Source organism: Lynx canadensis, chromosome E2, assembly GCF_007474595.2.
Source record: "Lynx canadensis isolate LIC74 chromosome E2, mLynCan4.pri.v2, whole genome shotgun sequence".
Classification (NCBI taxonomy): domain Eukaryota; kingdom Metazoa; phylum Chordata; class Mammalia; order Carnivora; family Felidae; genus Lynx; species Lynx canadensis.
This window is the reverse complement of record NC_044317.1, coordinates 13,225,888-13,241,514: the sequence shown is the minus strand read 5'-3', so window position 1 is coordinate 13,241,514 and position 15,627 is coordinate 13,225,888. Positions and strand designations below refer to the sequence as shown.

General features: G+C 38.8%; 1 protein-coding gene across 6 annotated transcripts in view; it reads right to left on the bottom strand.

The window, feature by feature from the left end:
- Window positions 1-15,627, bottom strand: part of IL34 (interleukin 34) — an 80,333-nt gene that overhangs the window by 26,869 nt on the left and 37,837 nt on the right. The gene's annotated exons all lie outside the window — the stretch shown is intronic.

Sequence of the window (15,627 nt, the reverse complement as noted above, 5' to 3'; positions counted from 1 at the left end):
GATTAATTTTATGACTACTATTCTAAATTCACTTTCTGTTATATTGTTTAAATCCAGTTCATTAGCTGCCGTTATTTCCTGGAGATTCTTTTGAGGGGAATTCTTCCGTTTTGTCATTTTGGATAGTCCCTGGAGTGGTGCGGAACTGTAGGGCACTTCCCCTGTGCTGTCTTGAATAACTTGCGTTGGTGGGCGAGGACCATTTTTTTTTTTTAAATGACCATTATTCCTTCACTGGCTGGCATCCTCAGCAAAACTCAGTTGACCATAGATCTAGATGTCCATCTACCTCTATGTCAGTACCACGCTAGCTTGATTTCTGTAGGTCTGTAGATCTGTAGCAAGTTCTGAACTCTTAAGATTTTTTAATCTCTAAAAGTTTACTTTCCCTTTTTGTTGTTGCTGAAGCAATGGGGTCAATGTCCTATAGACTTACCACATTCTGGATCTGGCTGATTGCATCCTTGGAATGTCATTCAACATATTTATCTCTGCATACCTCAATATTCAAAAAGCTTTATTGGGTTTGAGTATAATTTTCACAGGACATATTGCCTTCCAGCAGGAGGCACAAAATGTTTTCTCATCTCAGTGAGCTAATGTCGTGTTCTTTCTCCATGATTCATCTATTACAAAGTTCTCTATCAGCCTTTTACCTTTCATCAAACAGTGAAGATTCTAGCTCTCATCAGTGTTCCATTAGTCAATCCAGGTGGTGCCTCGATGCTTGTATCTTTCCTTCTACGTTTATATTAACGTGATCCTCCTAGAATGGAGAACCTTCCCTCCCCATCTATTTTCTTATCTCAAAGTTTGGTCTGTATGGAAAACTCAGGATAAAAGTCTGATTCTTTCCTTTGACTTACCTACCAGTTTTCAGAATGAGTTCTTTCCTAGAATCCTCCAAAGGTAATTAATGATGATTTTTCAGTATCATTTTAAATTTATTAATTTTTTATTTACATATTTCAACCCATTAAAGTTACTTTTAAGTCAGGTTTATTGAGGAATAATTGACACACACTAAAGTTCATCCTCTTTAAGTGTACAGTTGGATGAGTTTTAATAACTATATACACCAACACATTATTTTAAGATCTGGAACATTTCTATCACCCCAAAAACTTCCCTTGTATCCCTTTGCAGCCAATCCCCTGCCCCACCCTACACTTCTGGCAATCATTTATCCAAATGCTGTCCCTAGTAAGGTTTCTCCCAAAAAATATTATATAAACAGAATTATATAGTATGGTGCCATTTCTGTTGTGTCGTCTTTCATTTAGTAAATGTGTTGGGGATTCAACACATTGCTGAGTGTAGCAGCAGTCTGTTCCTTTTATTACTGAGTAGTAATCCTATTTATTCCACAGTTTGTTTATCCATTTCTGAGTTGACAGACATTTGTGTTGTTTCCAGGTTTTTGCAAGTATGAATAAAGCTATATACATTGGCATCCAGATGGTCCTTCAGTGGACATATATTTTTATTTTTGTTAGGGAAATACCTAGGAGTGAGTCACTAGGTCATATGATAGCTGGAGATTAAACAATAAGAAATTGTCAAGCTGTTTTCCAAAGTGGCTTTTGTTATTCTTCTTGATGTTCAAATTATTTCATCATTAGGCTAGTGGGAGCTCCTTCCAGTAAGGTCCTGTCCTACTGACAGGGCTCCAGGAGTCTTCAATAACTTCCTTGCTTTCAAGTATGACTGAGATTCCAGCCTCATCTTGGACATTTCTGCCTTAGACTAGAAATCAGCTACGTTTCCAAGGAACTCTTTTAGCGGGGACTGGTACTTAGAAACCACACCCTGAATACCAGGAGTGCTTATGACTACCTGATTCAGTGTCTATAGGCTTTTCAGGTGGACAGACCTAGGCAGTTAAAGTTTTTAAGAAACAGAAAAATAAATCATTAACTTATAGCTAAGTCATTAGAATTATAAGGGTTTTTTTTAACTTCTTCTTTGAATTATTTGCATTTCTTTTGTCTTGTGCTGAAAATCTTGTTTCTTAATGAGACTTAAGATGATTACTTGTTTTATCCTTCTATATGGATAGTAGTTTCAAAATGGTAACACTGATATTATAATTTTTTAAGCGTTTATTTTGGTTTTTTAACACTTTTTAAATATTTATTTATTTTTGAGATAGAGCACAAATGGGGAAGGGACAGAAAGAGAGGAGGGCATAGAATCTGAGGCAGGCTCCAGGCTCTGAGCTGTCAGCACAGAGCCCAACACAGGGCTCAAACTCACGAGCTATGAGATCATGACCTGAGCTGAAGTCGGGTGCTTAACCGACTGAACCACCCAGGCACCCTAAATGTTTATTTATTTTTGAAAGAGAGAGACGGAGTGCGAGCAGGGGAGGGGCAGAGAGAGAGGGAGACACAGAATCTGAAGCAGGCTTCAGGCTCTGAGCTATCAGCACAGAGCTTGATGCAGGGCTCAAACCCACGAACCATGAGATCATGCATGACCTGAGCCTAAGTCAGACGCTTAACCCACTAAGCCACCCAGGTGCCCCTAACACTGATATTGTAACTTAATAAGACAAGTCCATGCTACCCTGAGATCATAAAAGCCATATATGAATGACCCAACACTAATATCATCCTCAATGGGGAAAACTGAGAGCTTTCCCCCTAAGGTCAGGAACAAGACAGGGATGTCCACTCTTGCTACTGTTATTCAACATATTGGAAGTCTTAGCCTCTGCAATCAGACAACACAAAGAAATAAAAGGCATCCAAATCGACCAGGAGGAGGTCAAACTTTCACTCTTCGCAGATGACATGATACTCTATATGGAAAACCCAAAATATTCCACCAAAAAACTGCTACAATTGATTCATGAATTCAGCAAAGTGGCAGGATATAAAATCAACGCACAGAAATCGGTTGCATTCCTATACACCAACAATGAAGCAACAGAAACAGAAATCAAGGAATCGATCCCATTTATAGTTGCACCAAAAACCGTAAAATACCTAGGAATAAATATAACCAAAGAGGTGAAAACTCTATACACTGAAAACTACAGAAAACTTATGAAAGAAATTGAAGAAGACACAAAAAAATGGAAAAAGATTCCATGCTCCTGGATAGGAAGAACAAATACTGTTAAAATGTAGATACTACCCAAAGCAATCTACATATTCAATGCAATCCCTATCAAAATAACACCAGCATTCTTCACAGAGCTAGAACTAACAATCCTAAAGTTTGTATGGAACCAGAAAAGACCCCGAATAGCCAGAAAAAGAAAACCAAAGCAGGAGGCATCACAATCCTGGACTTCAAGCTATACCACAAAAGCTGTAATCATCAAGACAGTATGGTACTGGCACAAGAACAGACACTCAGATCAATGGAACAGAATAGCCCAGAAATGGACCCACAAATACGTGGCCAACTAATCTGTGACAAAGCAGGAAAGAATATCCGATGGAAAAAAGACAGTCTCTTCAGCAAGTGGTGCTGGGAAAACTGGACAGCGACATGCAGAAGAATTAACCTGGACCACTTTCTTACACTATACACAAAAATAAACTCAAAATGGATGAAAGACCTCAATGTAAGACAGGGAGCCATCAAACTCCTCGAGGAGAAAGCAGGCAAAAACCTCTTTGATCTTGGCCACAGCAACTTCTTACTCAACACGTCTCTGGAGGCAAGGGAAATGAAAGCAAAAATGAACTACTGGGACCTCATCAAAATAAAAAGCTTCTGCACAGTGAAGGAAACAATCAGCAAAACTAAAAGGCAACCGACAGAATGGGAGAAGATATTTGCAAACGACATATCAGATAAAGAGTTAGTATCCAACATCTATGAAGAACTTACCAAACTCAACACCCAAAAAACAAACAACCAGTGAAGAAATGGGCAAAAGACATGAAGAGTCACTTCTCCAAAGAAGACATCCGGATGGCCAACCGACAGATGAAAATGCTCAACATCACTCATCATCAGAGAAATACAAACCAAAACCACAATGAGATCCAAGTCACACCTGTCAGAATGGCTAACATTTACAACTCAGGCAACAACAGATGTTGGCGAGGATGCAAAGAAAGAGGATCTCTTTTGCAATGCTGGTGGAAATGCAAACCGGTGCAGCCACTCTGGAAAACAGGATGGAGGTTCCTCAAAAAACTAAAAATAGAACTACCCTACAACCCAGCAATTGCAGTACTAGGCATTTATCCACGGGATACAGGTGTTTCGAAGGGACATGTTTCAAAGGGACACGTGCACCCCTATGTTTATAGCAGCACTATCAACAATAGCCAAAGTATGCAAAGAGCCCAAATGTCCACCGATGGATGAATGGATAAAGAAGATGCGGTATATATATATATACATACATACACACACACACACAATGGAGTATTACTCGGCAATCAAAAAGAATGAAATCTTGCCATTTCCAACTACATGGATGGAACTGGAGGGTATTATGCTAAGTGAAATTAGTCAGAGAAAGACAAAAAACATAAGACTTCACTCATATGAGGACTTTAAGAGACAAAATAGATGAACATAAGGGAAGGGAAATAAAAATAATATAAAAACAGGGAGGGGGACAAAACAGAAGAGACTCATAAATACAGAGAACAAACAGAGGGTTTACTGGAGTTGTTGTGGGAGGGGGGATGGGCTAAATGGGTGAGGGGCACTAAGGAATCTACTCCTGAAATCATTGTTGCACTATATGCTAACTAATTTGGATGCAAATTTTAAAAAATAAAAAATAAAATTTAAAAAATAAAAAAAAAAAAGACAAGTCCATGCAGTTTAAGATTTTTCTATTTTCTTCTATCTTTAGTTATCTCCCCAATGGAACTGTTAGTCAAAGAACCATGCATTTCCATGTGTTTGTTATTTTTAGGGATTTAATTTTTTTTCATTTTAATTATATAAAACACATAATTGCTAAATACAGACTATAAAAAGTATGTTCAGAAAGTTCTAGCTTCCAGTCCCTATCTTTCTCCCACATTATTTCTCTCTCCCTTGAGATAAAACATTTTTATTAGCTTTATCCTTAAACTTTTTATATTTTAAAATAGAATCATGTTTTTCATAGTTTGTCTTTTTGCCTACAAAAGGTTGCATATTATTTTTTAAAACATACTGCTTTTTAAAAACTTTTTATTTTAAAATAAAACACACATCAGGTTGCCTGGCTTGCTCAGTAACTAGAGTATGTGACTCTTGATCTCGGGATTGTAAGTTTGAGCCCCATGCCAGGTGCAGAGATTACTTAAAAATAATAATAATACAAAATAAAATATTTAAAATAAAATATTAACATATTAAATATTTAAAATAAACACAGATACATATAGCATAAAACAAATGTACAGACAACCATGCCTTACAACAACCACCCAATCAAGAAATAGAAAGGTTGGCCAGGCACCCAAAAAGCCATGAGACCTATCCCAATCACAGCTCTCCCAAAAAAAGTAACCACCATCCCATAATAGCATTCACATTGTTGGTTTCTTTATGGCTTTATCAACCACACTTTTTATCAAGTGTGCATCCCTCAACACTATAGTTTTTAAGCTTTGTCCTTTTTTAAAATTTCACATAACTTTTACATCTCTTTTAATCTATGGGGTTTCTCCTCCATCCCATTCTTTCTCTTATAATTCATCTGTTGAGGAACCCAGGATATTTGCTCTCTAGAGTATCTCCAGTCCAGACTTTGTTGACTGCACACTCACGGTATAATTCAATACGTTCCTTTGTCCTCTGTTTCTGCATATTGGCAACTGGCTCAGACTCAAACCCTTTGTCCCCACTATAAGTGGAACTGGGATATTTCAACAGGAGGTGTGTAATGTCTCTGATATTCATTCTTTTCTGATGTTGACAGCCACTGGTGCTTAATGTCTACACCCATTAATTCATCAAGGGTTCCTAAGTGTGATATTCTCACTTACTTTGCTATCTGATCAAGCCTTTTCCCACAAAGCAAGCAGAGGCAGCAACCAATTAGCAGTTTTACCAAGATGTCTGATAGGATGGAAATGTTTGCTTTCCTCCCACATCCAACCTCTCTATGAAATCAGAAAGGGCTTCAGGCCTGTGTGATCTGTTTTCAAATGCTTGTTTCCCAGACAAAACTGGGTGGGACCCAGACATGCAGTGCCTTAACCCTTGTGATCCAAAGTCACCTGGAAGATTCTATCAGTAAGAACCATTCCTGGGTCCACAGACCAAATGGTTGCAGCAAGCTGAACATTTCTGGCAGGTGCTGCATGTATTTAATCACCAGTAGCAGCCCATCTGGGAGGCTTGGCACCCATGCCAGATCCCTAGGGCATCACCCAAGCTGGCATATTGTCTTGGATGAAACAAAACATGAACACCTGCCCAGTACCACAGATGACCGAAGCGCTGAAACAGGAAGATGAGTTACACAGCCTCTTCTCGGAGCCAGGTGTCTAGCACAACACTGTTTGGGCCATATTTATATATACTGAGATATATTCTTCTAGATGTACTCACCTTTTTACTTAAATTAATTTGTAAAGAAAACTTTATAACACTTTCATCAAAAGAAAAAGAGTTCTTGCTTGCCAAAATGGAAAAGGGACATCAAGGAAAGCAAAACAATGTCATTAAGTCCTGGTGAGAAAGCTTTGCCTGCTGAAGGCTCTGAGCTAGGGATCTGGCTCCCTCTTTTCGGAAAAGAGAGATGAGCAAGGGTTAGAACAGTGTTTAAAATATATTGGCACAGACTCTTTTCCCCAGAGTAGTAGTTCTCAACCAGGAGCTGGGCTCTGTCCCCCAGGTGATATCTGGCAATGTCAAGAGGTATTTTTGGTTGTCACAACTAAGGGTGGGGCTGCTACTGGCATTTAGTGCATGTAGGCCAGAGATGCCGCAAACACCCTACAATGCACAGAGCAGCCCCCAATGGCAAAGAATTTTCCAGCCACAAATGTCAATAGCGCTCAGGCTGAGAAACCCTTCCTAGGAAAGAAGGGTTGAAAAAGAACAGAAAGTAATTTCCTCAGTCTGGGATCCAATGTTACTTAATGCAGAATCCGGGCATCCTGTAACACCATCCAACATTAACCAGGGCTACAATGCCGCACTTAGAGAAAACTATAAACGAAGAGATGTCATGGAAGCAAGGTGAAAGAATGCTGTTATCAGAAGGCTCGTCTCAGAGGAGTCCACCCACCCAGTAGCAGTACTCGATGCCATTCTTATAGTGACCATTGTACTAAGCGTCTACTATGCGCAGCCACTGTGCTAGGAACGAGTAAGTTATGATTCCAGTAAGAAGCACACAGACCAGTGGGGGAGGCAACAGGTAAATAACTGCGTAGAAAACAGTATCATAGGAAAGTGTGTGCAGTTAAAGAGAAGATGAGGAACACTAACCAGGGGACTCTGGGCTGAGTGTGGGGTCAGGAGACAGGAAAGGTTTCCAAGGGAAGGCAATGATTCCAATTCTTAACCTTCCAAGAAGCTCCCTCTGGTTGGAAGTAGGGCTGTGTCAAAAGCAATGCATGGTTTCCAGAGTGCAGGGGTCCAAACACTTTTAGCACTAACTTGTAGTATGGATAAAGATCCATAAATATACCCTAAAATAATTTTAAAGAAGAAGGAAAGCTGGACGCCTGTAATATCTATTGCATTGCTATTTACATTTGAAGAAAGAAAACTGGAAATGACTTTAATGTCAAACCACAGGAAAGCAGTTGGCATAATCTGAGAACTAATTGCTATTTTTTGAGTGCTAACCATGTGCCAGTGGGTTTACGTCTGGTATAGCAAAATGATTATGCCTTTTTCTCCTTGTGGCACCTCTGTGAATTAACCCTCCCATTTACTGAGAAAAGCCAGACTCAGAGAAAACAGGACAAAGGAGTCCTTTCAACCAGTACTGCAGAAACTATTGAACATCCCCGGACAAATAACCTAAAACTACAAAAATTCTGGAAGAAAACCTAGGAGTAGATCTTTGTGGCTTTCAGGTGGACAAAATTTTCTTAACCATGAGACCAAAACCACAAACCATTTTTAAAAAATGGGAATGAGGGAGGAGAAACAAGAACATGTTAGAATTACGTTATGTTATCATTCATTTTTGTGACCATCCATTTATGGCAGGCAATATTTAAACAAATATGAGCTAAGTTTCTAAAATGGACCTAAGGAAATGACCTAAGGAAAAAACATGCAGGTAAGATAGAGACTCTGAAGCTACAAATGCCTGAGTTCGAATTCTGGCTCCACCTTGCAGCAGGAGAGGTGAAGATTCTCTTCTCGCCTCAGGCTCATCTGTAAAATGCGCTTGATATCAAATTCCAGCCTCAAAGGGTTATGTGGGGATTTGCAGAGTTTCTGTGTATGGAAAGCTCAGAACATGAGCTGGTGTAGTGTGCACAGTAGCTCAGTATTTACCATTATTATTATTCACTATTATAAATAGCAGTAAAAATGAGTTTTGGAAAACTTATGCCTCCTCTTTTATTTTTGAATGATTTCCTTTATTGCTGTTGCTTTTGCACCATCAATAGAGATCTGTGAGGAAAACACTTTACTGGATTGTGAAAGAAGAAAGAAACTCAGTGTGGAACTGGTCACATGGGACCCCTGAACGCTCTAAACAGCTCCTGCTTTAAGAAAGCTGCTGCTGTCCCTCTGAAGAACTCTGACCTCTGACCTCCAGCCCTTAAGCTCAACCTCTGATCCCTGACAAGCAAGGAGACTCAAGAGTGGAAGAACAGAGAGTGGAGACTCCACACTAGCGTTGTTCTTGGAAGAAAGGGATAGGGGACAAAGGGGCTCCAGCAAACCTTAGTGCGTGAAAACTTCCCTGGAACAACAGAATAACAGAAAACACAACAAAGCAAACAGGAATGAGGTAGAAGCCAGTAGCTGGAGGGTCTTTAGCCTGACAGGGCCGTGGAGGGACACCTCGGCAGAGGGTCATCCTCTCTATGCAGCAAATAACTATCACCTAAAAATAACTCAGTTCACGAGGATGGGGAACAGCTGTAACTCTCACACGTTACCCTTGAGAATGTAAACCAGTACAATCATTTCGGAAGACGGTTTGTCAATTCTAATGAAGTTAAACACATACCTGCCCTATGGTGAAGAAATTCTGCTCTGAGGGAGCCTCGGAATTAAAGACTGCAGAAAAATCTGGTCAGGGGCCAAGAGCGTTGGGCCAGCTCTTCTTCATTAACTCTATAAATGTATTATCTGAAATATCAACCTTCAGGAATCTTTCATTCCTTTGCTTTCTGTAGCCCAGATGCTGACAAATGGACATTTTTTTTCTTCATATTTTGCTTCATCTTAGAAGCCCCTGCTCTTGAGAACATGCTGCTCACTTGCCTAAGCACACCCTGAAGGCATCTGCATGAGGACTGAGGGCAGCAAAGGTCATGGAGGTCACTGGGGGGGGGGGAGGGAACCACCTGGCCCAATCCCCCCTGGATGCTTTAATCCCCAATCAGGCTCTCCCATGTGTTTTTTAAAGTTTATTTACTTATTTTTGACAGAGAGACAGAGAGTGTGAGAGCATCGGAGGGTGAGAGAGAAAATTCCAAGCAGGCTTCACTCTGTCAGCATGCAGCCCAACGTGGGGCCCAAACTCACAAACCCTGAGATCATAACCTGATCCGAAATCAAGAGTTGGACACTCAACCAACTGAGTCACCCAGGCGCCCCTCTCCCACATTTACTGCCAAGGAACTTGCCATGTGTTAAACTTGTTGAATCCTCATAACAAGGCTAGAAGTAGGAACTGTTATCATCCTCACTTTTTGATGAGAAAACTGAGGACGAGAGGGGTAAAGTAACTTGTCTAAGATCACACAAGTAGTAGGAAATTGAGGAGTCAGGATTTAAGCCGAGACAAACTGGCCTAGAAGCTACTGTCTTAACCACCGGGCTGCACTGCCACATGGATGCCTCTTCTATGGATTGGGCACTGCATCCCTCCAGTGACCAAGCCCCAGACTCTTTTAACATTTTTCCCCCTTCTTGAGAAAAATTAGGACAGTGAGTCCCAAGTTGTATTTATAATAACCCAGAGAGTCTAAAGCCCATTGCAACATCCTCTGTAGTAGTACATAAACAAAACTGAGTACAATAAATATTGTTTAGTTATGTTTTGGGGGGTTTTGATGTTTTGTTTTGAAATTAATCATAACAACGGAGATAAAATGAAAAAGGCTAAAATCATGCAGTTTTTCCTAAATTGCTAAACTGCTGGAAAACCCCAGTTTCTTTTTTCTTTTTTAAGTAAGCTCTACACCCAATGTGGGGCTTGAACTCATGACCCCAAGATCAACAGTTACATACTGTACTGACTGAGCCACCTAGGCACACCAACCTGAGTTTCTATTGCCATTACACCAGGAAAGAGTTTGGAGCTGGGTTTCCTGGAAGAGAACCAAACCAATGTCTCCTTACTTCAGGAAAGGCCACATCAGCCCATATGTAATGACTGTAATGTCCACAGACTCTCTCCACAGTGGCAATTGACTCAGTCAACAAAGTGTCTCCAGTAGGGTGGCATAGCACATTAAGAGACCACAGAGAATTTATTTATTTATTTATTTATTTATTTATTTATTTATTTATTTATTATTAGGAGTGCAAGGATGGTTCAATATTAGGAAAACTTTTTTTGTAAATTCTATTTTTTAATGTTTTTTAAAATATTTATTTATTTTGAGAGAGAGAGCATGCACATGCAAGAGTGGGGGAGGGGCGGGGTGGGGTGGGGAGAGAGAGAGAATCCCAAGCAGGCTCCATGCTGCCAGCACAGAACCCCAGGTGGGTTTTGAATTCACTATGAACCATGAGATCATGACCTGAGCTGAAATCAAGCGTGGAATTAACCAACGGAATCACCCAGGAGCCCCAATATTAGGAAACTTCTTAATACAACAGAATAATAGATTCTAGGAGATCCATAAATGTAATAAACATTTGACAAACTTCAACACCATTTTCTGATTTTAAAAAATCCTCATTAAAGTAGAAAATAAATAATTCCTTAACACTGTAAAACAAAACTCAGATAAAAGCCAGTATTTTGTTTAACTGGAAGACACCAGAAGCATTCTCACTAAAGTCAGAGCACAGGCACATGTGCCTACGACCATTATACAGAAGGTTCTAGTCAGTGAAATTAAATAAGCTAAAAAAAATCAGAGATATAAGAATTGGATAAGAGGTAAAATTATTTCCATTTATATATGGTATGATTATAAGCTTAGAACATCCAAGAGATTTGACTAAGAAACTACTACAAACAAGAGACAGAAAAAGAGTCCACAAAAAAGAGAAAACATCTAGGAATAAACTTATCAAAAAATATGCAACGTATTTACTAAAAACCGGTAAACAATACCGAAGGACATAGAAGATTTCTTCTTTTTTTTAATGGCACAACATATGTTCTTGGATAGGAAGGTTCAACATCATAATATATATGTCCATTCTCTGAAGTTAATGTGAAAAGTTAAAGCAATCTTAATACATTTCACAAAAGAGGATATTTAAGTGGCCAACACATGTATTTTTTAAAGTGCTCAAACTTGGGGCGGCTGGGTGGCTCAGTCAGTTAAGGGTCTGACTTCAGCTCAGATCATGATCTCACAGTTCGAGCCCCGTGTCAGTCTCTGTGCTGACAGCTCAGAGCCTGGAGCCTGCTTCAGATTTTGTGTCTCCCTCCCTCTCTCTCTCTCTCTACCCCTCCCCTGCTCATGCTCTGTGTCTCTCTCTCAAAAATAATAAACATTAAAAAAATTTAAAGTGCTCAAACTCATCGGTCATTACAGAAGTGAAAATTAAAACCATAATTAACTACCAAAGGCACACTAGAATGAATGAAATTTAAAACACCAACAAAACCAAGTGTTGCAAGGATGTGGCATAACTGGAATACTCATACACCACTGGAAGGAGGGTAAACTGTTACACATCTATTTGCAAAACTGGGTTGGTGACATTTTCTGAAGTTGAACACATGCATATCCCATGGCCCAGACATTCCTCTTGTAAGTAAATATCCAACAGAAATGTGTATATATGGACACCAAAAGCCCAGTGTTATACCAAAAGTTGTCCACGGCCATAGCCATGTTATTCACGATAGCCAAAAACTCAAACAACTTAAATGTCCATCAACAAGAGAAAAGATAAATAAACCTCACAGATATACTGTGGAGCAAAGAAGCCATCCATATATGAAAGAGTACATGTATATAAAAACAACAACAACAAAGTCAATCTATGACATAAGAAATGAGGATGATGACTACTTTTCAGAAGAGGTTGAGGTCTAGGGGGGCTTCTGCACATTGCTAATGCTCTAGTTTTAGATCTGAGTAATAGTTTACTATATGTTTGCTTTATGATAACTTATCAAGCTGTATACTTACAATTTATTCATTTCTTTGTATGTGTGTTATACTTCAGTTTTTATTAAAGCAATTCAAATAAAAACACCAACACGTGTGTAATTAGATATTAGATTTTAAAGTTCAAATAGAAAAATAAGCAAGAATAGTCCAAAAGAGAACTAAAAATAAGGGAAGCAGTCCTTCCATATATTAATATATATTTTTAAATATTATAAACCTTAGCAAGCAAAACAGTGGGGACATGAATGAACATGAATCAAAAGAAACCAATGCAAAAGACTAGCAAAATCTGGAAGAGACTCCCATACCATGAAAAAAGAGCTAAAATGATAAAGCAGCTTCTCATTTCACAAGGAAAAGATAGCCAATGGGGCAGGGGATTGGATCTATACCTCACAGCATGCATCAGGATAAATTACAAATGGATCAACATCTGAATATGGAAATGATAGAAGAAAACAAAGGACATGTCCTGTTATCTTAAAGTGGGGAAGACTTTTGTACCAGTAAGTCAACATTCAGAAGCCATAAAAGAAATGAATGATAAATCTGACTGCTTAAAAATAAAAATTATACATACACTAAAAGCATCCACAAAATGAAAAAAATGCTAAACTCGACAGAGCTTGTATCAAAGGTAAAAGGGTAATCACCCTAAAATAGATAAGCACCTCCTAGAAATAAAAAAGGCAACTACCAAATTTTGAAAATAAGCAAAGGCTGGACAAAGAATAAAAGATGCAAAAGAAGAGACTCTTAACTGGGGCGCCTGGGTGGCTCAGTCAGTTAAGCATCAGACTCTTGATTTTGGGTCAGGTCATGATCTCATAGTTAGTGAGTTGGAGCCCCATGTCAGGCCCTGTGCTGACAGCATGGGCCTGCTTGGGATTCTCTGTCTACCTCTCTCTCTGCCTCTTTTTCTCTTTTTTTTTCTTTCTCTCTTTCTTTCTTTCTTTCTTTCTTTCTTTCTTTCTTTCTCTCTCTCTCTCTCTCTCTCTCTCTCTCTCTCTCTCTCTCTCTCTCTCTTTCCTTCCTTCCTTCCTTCCTTTCCCCCCTCTCTCTTTCAAAAATAAATAAATAGGGGCGCCTGGGTGGCTTGGTCGGTTGAGCGTCCGACTTCGGCTCGGGTCATGATCTCACGGTCTATGAGTTCGAGCCCCGCATCGGGCTCTGTGCTGACAGCTCGGAGCCTGGAGCCTGTTTCAGATTCTGTGTCTCCCTCTCTCTCTGACCCTCCCCCGTTCATGCTCTGTCTCTCTCTGTCTCAAAAATAAATAAACGTTAAAAAAAAAAATTAAAACAAAATAATAAAATAAATAAATAAATAAATAAATAAACTTAAAAAAAAAAAAAAAAAAACTGTTAACTACAGAGAACTGATGGCTACCAAAGGGGTGGTAGGTGGGAGATGGGTGAAATAAGTGATGGGGATTAAGAGTACACTTATCGTGATGACACTGAGTGATGTATAAAAGTGTTGAATCACTATATTGTACACCTGAAACTAATATAACACTGTATATTAATTACACTGGAATTAAATTTTTAAAAACAAATGAAAAATAAATTTATTGTGGTAGTCGTTTCACAATGTATGTAAGTCAAACCATTACGCTATACACCTTAAATTTATATGATGTAGGGGAGCCTGGGTGGCTCAGTGGGTTAAGCATCTGACTTCAGCTCAGGTCATGATCTCATGGTTTGTGGGTTCAAGCCCCATGTTGTGCTGTGTGCTGACAGCTCAGAGCCTGAAGCCTGCTTCAGATTCTGTGTGTGTCTCTCTCTGCCCCTCCCCTGCTCATGTTCTGTCTCCCTCTGTCCCTCAAAAATAAATAAAAACATTAAAAAAATTTTTTAAATAAATCTATACAATGTATGTTAATTATATCTCAATAAAACTGAAAAATGTTTAATTTTAACCCCCCCCCCAAAAAAAGCAAAGAAAGAATATGAGTAAATCAACCACAGAAAAAGAAATAGAAATGGTCCTTAAAGATATCTGTCATGAGTTTAAAACTTTTCATAACAAATTTAAATTAAGACTCTGTTGGGGCAATTTTTCACCTATCAGATTGGTAAAAGTCCAGTGATGTGACAATTTATTGCATCAGCGAAGATGTGGGAAAATAGTAACTTCTCATCCAAAGCTGGCAGAGGTGCACATGGGTACTAACCTTATGATGAAGGACAAGTTGCCAATATCTCCTGAAATTACAAATGCAGATACCTAGAATCCCATTTCTGGGAATCTATACTGCATATATAATATACACCTGCAAAAAGCCACACGTACAAGCAGTGTCTATCATAACAGACTGGATACAACCTGAGTATTCACCACACAATAGAACAGTATGATATATTCAGTGAGACAAGCAAGACATGAAGTGTGTGTTCTAGTTTGTAAACTTGTGTTCAGCAGAGGTAGCAAAGCATTTTTTATATATACACATATGTATGTATATATATATATATATGTATATATATGTTTCTTCATGGAAAGACAAGCATATACAAATATATATAATATATAGAAATATATACACTTGCATATACTTTACACATATATTTTGCATAAAGAAATTCTGTATTAGAATAATTCACACTAAAGTATGAATGACTGGCAGCTCAGAAATTCCCAGAAATAGTGCATCCTTTAAAGAAGATGCTTGTTAATAAATAAATAAATACATCTGTATTTTGATGGACTTCTTGTCAGAGTAATAAAGTGAACTGGAAAAATGCACATATGTCAAGTCCAGAGATTTTGGGAGTTATGAGGGCAGCCATGTATCGGGATATTCCTCAGCTTTCCCAAGGATCAGGTTTAGTTAGATTAGACCCAATAAACTGAAAACATGTGCATGGGAGAGGGTGCTGGGTGGTTATGAAACAGGAGTAAAAGAAAAACTTTCAGTACAGCCCCTTTTTACAAGATGTTTAAAATATGAATGTATTATCTAATCAAAACAGTGAATGGTAACGAGCTCCAGTTTATGAGCTCTTAAGCTTTGATCAAGACCCACAAGATCAACCCCAGCACCTGTTCCAAGAGCCTCTGTCATTTATAATCAGGTAATTGTTAAATATTTACTAAGAGTTTTATGACCCCGTACAGCTCACTGACTTTGCCAGAAACATCAATATTACAAAACATTGAGCAACTTGCTTCACCTTCCTTAAGCTTCAGTTTCGTAACACA